At 27.0% G+C, this 9805-nt stretch overlaps 1 long non-coding RNA gene across 2 annotated transcripts; it reads right to left on the bottom strand.

Annotated features, from left to right (window-relative positions):
- Nucleotides 1-2659: 2659 nt before the first annotated feature.
- On the bottom strand, nt 2660-9587 carry LOC107445884 (uncharacterized). 2 transcript variants are annotated; one of them, XR_006227059.2, is made up of 4 exons: nt 9458-9587; nt 8193-8272; nt 5580-5669; nt 2660-2781 (listed from the first exon to the last, which is right to left on the bottom strand). It is a non-coding gene; the product is annotated as an uncharacterized lncRNA (long non-coding RNA). The 2 variants fall into 2 exon arrangements; XR_006227060.2 differs by having other exon boundaries at nt 8193-8328; nt 9458-9526.
- Between the last annotated feature and the right edge of the window lie 218 nt (nt 9588-9805).

Genomic DNA, 9805 nt, shown 5'->3' with positions numbered 1-9805 from the left:
TGAGCTGGCATTTTTTAGAGTATGGGGTCATCAGTACTAAAATAATAATAATGAAAAAACATGTTTATTTCACAACTGAAAACATCAGAGTTTGATAATTTTAAAAATATGTGAAAGTTTTTAAAAAATTGATAAATGGACAAATAATGCAAAATAAATTGAAATTAAAATTATCATTAGCTTGATGCTTCAAACTCCCCAAAAAATATTAAATTTGAAGGCAAAAATTTATATCTTAGTTTTCTTTTGAAGAAAACCGCACATAGATTTCGAACGAAACTTTTATGATATGTTAGCTGGATGCAAATAGGTAGATGATGAAAGAATATTTAAAATGAACGAACCTGTATCTAATCCTCTAAATAAGCTCTTTCAATGTTCCTAGCTAATTTAAATTCAAATGTTTTCTGCATAACTTATTAGTTTAAATGCATGTTTTGAAAGCTTTCTGTAATTTCTGGAACAACTATTCCATTTCTCTTTTGTAGGATTTCGAAGTTATTATAAGTATTAGCTGCATAATTATTTCGCTGGAAATATTTCCTCACCTTTGGGGGACAAATAACGTTTGTTTTAATGTGCAAAATAATCTAATTGAATATCTGAAAATAATTTTAAAACCACTTTATTTTGCTTTCAAAAAACTCCTGTAATTATAAATCTATTTTTCTCTATACGCATCGATTTTCATTAAATGGAAATTTAAACTAGCGCATATTTGATGTTCTCAGGTGTTGTAAATTACTAGGGTATTTAAATTTATTATAAAGTATAAAAAGAAAAAGGGTCTTGCTTTGAAAAACGTTTGATCTTGTGATTTGATGTTCACTTTTTAAATTGTAATCTAAATGGCATAGAATGCAAACTCTAAATATCTTAATTAATTAATGCTGCATATCAATTAAGTTATGATTTTCGACAAAAAACCTATCTTACCTCAATAAACGTAAATGCTCCAACTATTTTCATTGGTTCTCTAGAAGAAATCATTAAAAAAATAAAAAATATTAATCCAAGAAGCTTCACAAATTATTCAACTAATTTTCTTTCTTCTTAGATTTCATCTTCAAAAGTCATGTTGCTTAAAAATATGTAAAAATAATAGCTTAATATCTTCTTAAGCAAAAGCCTTCGAAATTCTTTAATTTTTGAAATTTTTTCAATAATTACTAAAGTAATTAATAAAAAACACATTGAGCTAGAATTTGTGTTTTGTATGTCATTGGGTTTGAGTAAATGGGTTATATAAATGCTTTCAAACTTTATTTAGTTCGTATTGTTAGTTCTAAAAAGTTATAGCAAAAACGTAAAAAGTGAAAAAAAATGGCTAAAATGATCAGACCATATTTTCCACTTTTCAACTATTCGCATACATAGCGATTATGTTTGTTTAGAAAAAGGGTGTTATTTAATCATTTTTCATAACTCAATTTACAAATAGTACAAGGTAATTAGCAAATTTCAAGTGTATCCTTTTTATTGTCGGGGTTAAATCTTATGTTAAAAAAATATGCTACCATGGGATCGATTTTGGGCTATACAATTTTGAGGATAACTTTACAGCACACACAATATAGTACTAATGTGAAGCATAGTGCATCCAGGATAATCTCACAAAATCAACAATAATTATTTGTAGCTTCTTTTACATTCCCAGGTTAAAATTCTTGCTGGTATTTGTTTGCTAGACAAGCATGGAATGCTATGTACTAACAAAAAAAACCAGCTTGAAGAAGCAAAAATATTTGCTGGTACCAGCAAAAAAACTAGCTTGCCATACCGTGTATTGGCACACTTTGTTGCTTGTCTAGCATACAGATACCAGCTTGTGTTGCTGGAATATCTTGCTAGTCTAGCAACAATCACGACCATCACATGCTAGTTTTCTGTGCTATACTAGCATGAGAGTTCTAGCATCGGTTGCAAGGAATTTTTGCTATTCCAGCAAGATAGTTCTAGCATCGGTTGCTAGGAATTTTTACTATTCCAGCAAGAGAATGCTACCATCGGTTGCTAGGAATTTTTGATTTTCCAGCAAGAGAATTCTACCATCGGATGCTAGGAATTTTTGCTATTCCAGCATTCAGTTGCTTTTAAATTATGCTTTTCAGTTGTTAAAATTCTACCTCCCGTTGCTTTCAAATTTTGCTATTTTTAGATTATTTCTCTACCACCAATCCAAGGCAAAAAAACCTTGATGGACCAACATAAACTTGATGGTTACCATCTTGAATTCTCATTAAAGACCAACATATAGCTTGATGAGATCATCATCCAAAGTTAGGAATTGGCGCTCTTTCATGCTGGGCCAACATAGAATATTATATATAGTATGATGGATTTTTAAAATGGGCCAACAAAAAATAAATCCATTATGATGCAATATAATTTATTGGTTATCTTTATAATTTTACTTAAAGTCTAATTTCACTTAAAATGGTAAAGCTTGCTTTTGATATAATTCTACATAAAAAGGGAGGAAATAAGAAAATGGAATTTCAAATTTAAAACAAAAATTTAAATTGGTCAATTTTACAACTAAATATTGTAACTGTAAACAAACTAATTTTAAATGCCAAGCTTATTAATTAAAGGTCTTTCTGTTGTTGCTTTCCTTAACAAAATGTAAAATATTTATTTAAAAATAAAAATACAAAGATAAAAAAAAGACATTTATTTAGAAAAATACAATGCAACTAATAATACAATATTTTTTCTTCCTCATTTTCAATATCTACATTTCTGCCGTTATGGCCTCCTTATAATAAAGCTTTGCTGCACCTTAAAAAAATAAATAAAATTTAAACAATATTAAATCACAAAATCATATAAGACTGCAGAATTAAACTTACTACTTTTTATAAAATAAATTTGAATATATTTACCTGTTTTGCACAAAATTAAATCAAAGTAATATTTTTTATAAGATAGCATCACATATTTCCTTACATATTAAACAAACCTGATTGTCCTATTACATTTTTATGCATTTGTTGGTAAGAAAAGACATGATTTTATATACAATCATAGGAAATCTAAAATGTTAGAAAAAAAGGCTGCTGCATGAAATATGCCGCAACGAAATTTGCAAGTAATGTTTGACTTTTCTTATTAACATTATTATCTTGATTTTGATAAAGATTCAAAAACAAAGATTTAAACTAAACGCATACAATCTAGGAGTAGCAAGTAAGAGTATACAATTTCCCAGGCACCTGACTGACTAAAGAATAGAAGCTGGTACTCAGTATAGCAAATTTAACACAAACGCAGAAAACTACTACACTACTTTCCATTCCATAACATGCTCATTCCTAACGATTTGCCCTGTTGCCAACATTATTAAAAGAACTGTATTAAAAATATGTTACGATTAGAAAAACAAAACAAATTTGTTATAAATATTGCAGTAAAATTTCTTTTTTACAAAAAAGTGGTATTTTTTGGGGAAAGCGATTATTCAGTGATTTGCCACTTTCATTCACCAAAATTTATCTAGCAAATTATTTATCAGAATTGATAATTAACTTGTTATTATTAAAAATACCAGCAGTTCCTAAACATTGTTCTGCAGAACCCTAGAAGAATGAAAGTGATCCAAGTGATAAGAATTCAAGCAGTCTAAAAATAAAAAACATTTTTAACACCTGCTATCATATTTAGGCCCAACAACAATCGATTACTTAATATTGCAGATGCTTTTTTTCAATTATTTAAAGTTTAATGCCAATAAAAAAGAAAAGTCATTTTTAAAAAAAAATTTTCTAATAATATATTAAATTGAAAATCCTACGCATCTGTAAAAAATTGAAGTATTATTTCCCATTGCGCTTTTCAAATTGAAATGAAATAACTTTTTTTTTTTTTTTAATGGCGGGCACTTCGAACTATTGTCCATTGGCCACAGAAAGTGCCAGAACTGCTAACTGTCTTTTCATTACCCAGTGGGCACCTGTGGTGATGCCACGGTGGTGGAGCAGTGTCGCCCATGTCACACTACCACAACCCGTTTATAGGGCGGGTCTCATTCACACACAAAGGAGAAAGGACAGAGAACACGGATAGAGAGAAAGAAACATCCATGCCCAGAGCGGGTAATTTTAATACAATTATTTTACAATTCCTTTTTTTTTTAAAAGATTTTCTGTAAAATATAATAATTCGAGAGTAATAAACTCTTATTTTATTACCTATTTATTACTTTTATTCCTTTTTTTCTAAAAGATTTTCTGTAAAATATAATATTTTGAGAGTAATAAACTCTCAAAATAAAAGTAAAATTTAAAGAAAAATAAATATTACTTGATTTAGTATATACTAAGGTTAGTTGGTTTAAATTAGATATTTTAATTTTTTTAATTACAAAGTCATACAAACATTATGTTTTAAATTATTTTAATATTTTCAAAATGCTTTTTTTCACATTAAGATATTTTAACAAAAAATATTTAAAATTCATTTGTCTTTCCATTTTATATTTAATCTATTGCTACATTGCGTTTTTAAGAGGATGTCATACCATGGGAGTAACTTTTCATCGCAAATTTTGTTTCAATTCCATAACTAGACCTGAAAAATTACTACTCACCACTGTGGGAAGTAAAAAAAAAAAAAAAAAAAAAAAAAAAAAAAAAAAAAAAGAGAGAGGAAACTTAAATAAAAAAACTAGTACGTTTTTCCCCATCGTTATATACATATAATATACATATAACCATTTAATAATCTAAAAACATCAATATTGAGACTCAAGATAATAGAATTTTCAATTCAATGTCTCCATTATGACTTGAACAGTAGTCTGTCAAGCTTTTGTTGAGCGGTACCTATTTTGTGAAAATTTAGACATAATTTTTGAAAATTAAAAATTATATTAAAAAACCAACACAAAATTATGATATGATAAATTATGATAAATATGGATTTATCGTTCCTTACGAGACACATAATAAAACTTTAAGAAAAAATATTTTGTGAAACTACCGTTTTTTCCTGAAGTTGAATTTGTGAAGGTACCGCTAAACGGTAGTAAATTTGGCTTGGACAGACCCCTGTTGCAGATAACTTAAATTTTACTGATGGATCAAAATTTTGATCCTTCAGTATCCATCAATTTGGCTTGGAAAGATTCATGTGGAAGGAGAGTTCCATTACAATTCCCATATTTCAAAGTTGTAAGGAATAGATTAAATGTATTTTGCCTCTCCAAATATTTTAAAAAAAAGTTCTTTTAATTTAGTATGTTTAACTAATTTTTCACATATTTTTATTGTTATATTAACTTTTTATAGTCACATTATCTCTAATATGAATCTTTTGTAAAAATATATTTTAATCTAAGTAAAAAATGTCTAAATGAAAAGGACCTATTGCTATCAATCACAGAAAGAAAAAAACACGGGGGAAACAAATCTTAGAATTTTCTTTTTCCACAACATAATTTTGTTTAAAGTTTCCTTAAGCAAAGCAACCCCTCATTAAAAACAATCATCCCTTCAACACAAACACTAGATCGTGATCAAAACCTTGATTAACACATAATTTTAAACTAAATACTTAAGGTAGTTAAGTACTTTACTTACTTCCTGCTAATTCTAACATCATAATTCTCACACCCTTCTGTCCATGCTGTCAGTTTATTGGCTCCTATAATGTCCTCTTCAATGGATTTACTAAATCAAAATAAAACATTCACATAATTAAATTTAAAGTTATAAATATTCATAAAAAAATAAGTTTTATAAACACAGGGTTGCCACAGTAAAAAATGAACCAAAATNAAAATGGGTGATAAACCAAATTTAATAGGAATTGTATATTGTGAGAGAATATATATGAATGAACTAACTGAAATGCTAAGTAGAAAACATAAGTTAGTTACTCTAAGTTAAGTCACGGTTAGAGCAAATGAACACATTAAGAATAAGTGTTAAAATTTAAAAGTATTGTTCATTGGTTTAAGTCTCAAGTTAAATAAATTTTTTTTAGAGAAATCTGCAATTTCAAAATTCATGAAGCATGCCTGTATACAAGTTTTTCCAAATATCCACTGATATTCATAGCTTTAAAATATTTGTTAATATATTGCTGTGTTAATAAAGCAAAATTGCATTAATACTTGGACGGCAATAAATAATAGCATTTTCTAAATAATAGTTTAATAGAAATACATTTTTGGTAAAAATTTTTTAGAACTACGAACAAAGTAAAAACATGTTTTTTTTCCCATCCTTTATTTACGTCTTCATTACAAAAAGCGGTATTATTTAAAAGAGGTATTAGCGAGCGGTATTATTTAATTTTATTTTGCAAAAAACATTTCAACTAATTCCTATAAAATACAATCTTTATACACCATATCTTCATTATAATGTAGGAATGTTACCTTTTTAAGTGAAAATACAGCAGGTAGGGTGACCTGGGGTAATTCCTGATCAAAAAATACGAACATCTATTTTGTGAAAAAACTATTCAAGATAGAATTTAAATATTTACTGGAAGTTTGAGACTATATGAGATGAGTCCTATGCTACCTTCTTTTGTTTGAAAATCTAATTAGAATTTAAAAGATTTTAAATTTTTAGTGATCAGGAATTACCTCTTCTCTTGATCATTTCTGGGGTAATTCCTGATCACTTCTGGGGTAATTACTGATCACCAGTTTCAATAGTAAAGGGGCTGTTTAAAAATAATTATACAATGGTAATTAACTAATAAGACATCAAGATCAAACAAATAAACCAAAAAGATATGTTTAAGCAGCTAATAAAACGATTTTTTCAAAAGCAAGAATAAAGACTAACACTTTAAATTTTCCAAAAATCTGCCATACATTTTAGGCAAGCAACCAACTCATTCTCATGTTCTGCTTGAATATAAGAAAGTGTTCCACATGGGTTTGCTGGATTTTTTAACTTCATTAAGTGAGAGTGTAAAGTTAAGTAAGGTATGTCAACAGCTCTGGCAGTAGCTCTCACACTGAAATTTTCATTTTCAATCATTTAAAGAAATTCACTAATTTTGCTTTCTAGAAGCTTAGCATTCTTTTAGGCTTATAATTTCTCACCAGATTTATATTAGGCTAATTTATAAACTTAAAAATTATTCTAACAATGTACACACGAAAAATTAAGATAGAAGCATGGTAAGACAAACTAGAAATGGTTCAAATCAGAACACATTTGTCTTGTATGCAGTTAAAAACAAATTTTGTGATTACAGTTAAATATATTTTATAGTCGTTCCAGTTAATAAATATGAACTGTTATTTAAGACAAGATAATTAGGTATTTATTATACTATTTATAAGAAGAAATGACAATGATCAGGGATTACCCCAGTGATCAATAATTATCCCATCTGTAGGGGACAACATTTGATATAGTTTCCTATAATCAATTATAATGTTTACAGTAGATGTGAAACAATTAAACAAAAATGTACACTATTTTTATATCAAGGAAAAAGAAAGTAACTCAAAATATTTATTATTAAGAAAAGGAGGGGGATCTTTGCAGAAATGTGCACATTTTGAAACCCATCTTTCAAGTGGAAAATACGGAAAGCAATTTAAAAGATACTTATTTTGTTAGATTAAACAAAAAACTATTATTTAGTAATTGTAGTTATACTTTAGTAAAGTGTACAAGCATTCTTGTCCATGTCTCAAATTAAAAAAAAAAAAAAAAAAATTTTTTTTTGAATAAAACTTAGGTGATCATAATTTACCCCAGAAACAGAGCGATCATGAATTACCCCGGGTCACCCTAGATTAACTAAGAGCCACACATGTTCATGTAGGCAGCATATATGTTAATTTTTATGTTCTACGAGTTGTTATCAGTAAATTCAGTGTAATTTTTTTATCAGTAAACTTGATAATATGTTTTCAGAAAATCAAATACTTTCAATTGTTAGACACAAAATAAAGAGCATGAAGAAGTGGTTATTATAACTAAAAGCACAATTCAAGAGTCTGAATATCGTATTAAATGTAATCAGAATTTTAATGACCACATGGCGATAGTAGTTTGAACTGTCTAAAAGCAGTCAAAACCCCATTTGAATTTATAAAAAAATCAGAGAAAATAAGGTAAAACTAAGCGTAATCACTGAAATTTGCATTAAAAATATTTGCTTTTTTAAAACCATTTGAAATTTCACAGCAATAACAATGGAAAAAGCAATAGATTTACTTGTGTTTAGAAGCTTTCCCTTGTGTCATATCAACAGTCAGCAGGCTACATCTGGCTCACTAGTCGCAGGCTGAGCACCACTATAATATTTCAAATATAGAGCAAAAGATACAGCATTAAAATTAGAAGTAGATACCTACACAAATAAAAAGAAATCTAATTATAGATGAAAAAGCTGAAGATAAATTCAAAACACCTTTAGTGATAGCGATTTTATTTTAAGCAATTTTAAGCAACCAACTTAAATTTTTTAAAATTTCCTACATTTTCTTTTTGTTTACTTTGCTAAATAATTTTTTAAATCCCTGCTGTGAATTCGTGAACTTATTATAAATCAATTGAAACATTTCTAATGTTAGCTAGAACAAAATAAAAAAAAATATTGATTACATTGATATAACAATGCTGAACAAAATTAATGATTTTTAAAATGTTTTAGTCCTTACATATTTATTAAAAATATTTTTTTTTAAATGTATTTACTTATTTAAAATTATACAAATGCCATTGACACATATCAAGCATGTTTTTCAAAAAGATTCAAATAAAAATAGTTAGATTGAAAATAAATATTAGAAATAATTGATAAACATTCATAGACTCTTAATTTGTAATATATTTTTGTTTCTAAATCACAAATTTGAAAATTAGTAAATATATTGTTCATTATTAAATACTCTGAAATTAAAAACTCACAAGTTTTGTTTACTTAATATTTCTATTAGAAAATTTTATCTTAAATAAATTAAAAGTTAATTTTTTTTTTCTTTTTACAAAACGCATTTATTTTAACATTACATTTCAATAGAATAGGTTAACAGCAAGCCAAAATTTTAATCACAACTGCGAATAAATAAATTTTATAATAAAAAAATTATTTTAATAGAAATTATACAAACGTTACTTTAACATTATCTTCAAATGCTAAAACTATCATACTACCTACATGACGTAAGCAATTAGAGAAATTATATATGATTTAAAAGCTAATTTCGTCAAAAAAAAATTAGGACTGTAATATAAATATTTAAGATGTAACATTTTTACTGTAAACTAAAATAAACAGAATCTTTCTTAAAAGAATTCAAAATGTAAATAGACTGCTAAGCCTATCTTGATTGCAATTCAATGCTAATAATAACATTATAATATAGATAATAAATGTGTACACATTATTTAAATGAAACTCAAATCAACTATTAATAATAAAGATAAAGTACGTTCAAATAAAAGTGATAATAGTAAATAACATAAAGAAAACTTACCACATTCACATGAATCTGCTGCCGCCATGCGTGTAAACAATCGGAGCAAGGTTCAAACGAGTTTAGTCATCAAGAAAGCGCACCAGTTTTACGGATCAAAAGTTGAAAAAGTTCAGTGATAATTCACTAATTGAAAGGAGTAAAAAAACGTTTATTCTACTTAGTCCCAGAGAGCGCATTTTAATAGGATTTTATGAAAATGTACAGCTATTTTTCTTTCTTATGTTATTATTCGCTTTTTATATCGTATATAAATATTTATGAGAAAAGCAACAAATAGAAAAAACAAACAAATTAACGCAATTAACTAAATATAATCGATGGAAAATAGTTCGATTAAATAAAATT

The sequence above is a fragment of the Parasteatoda tepidariorum genome, chromosome 6 (genome assembly GCF_043381705.1).
Source record: "Parasteatoda tepidariorum isolate YZ-2023 chromosome 6, CAS_Ptep_4.0, whole genome shotgun sequence".
Classification (NCBI taxonomy): domain Eukaryota; kingdom Metazoa; phylum Arthropoda; class Arachnida; order Araneae; family Theridiidae; genus Parasteatoda; species Parasteatoda tepidariorum.
Note: the sequence above shows the minus strand (reverse complement) of the source record. Positions and strands in the feature narration are given on the sequence as shown.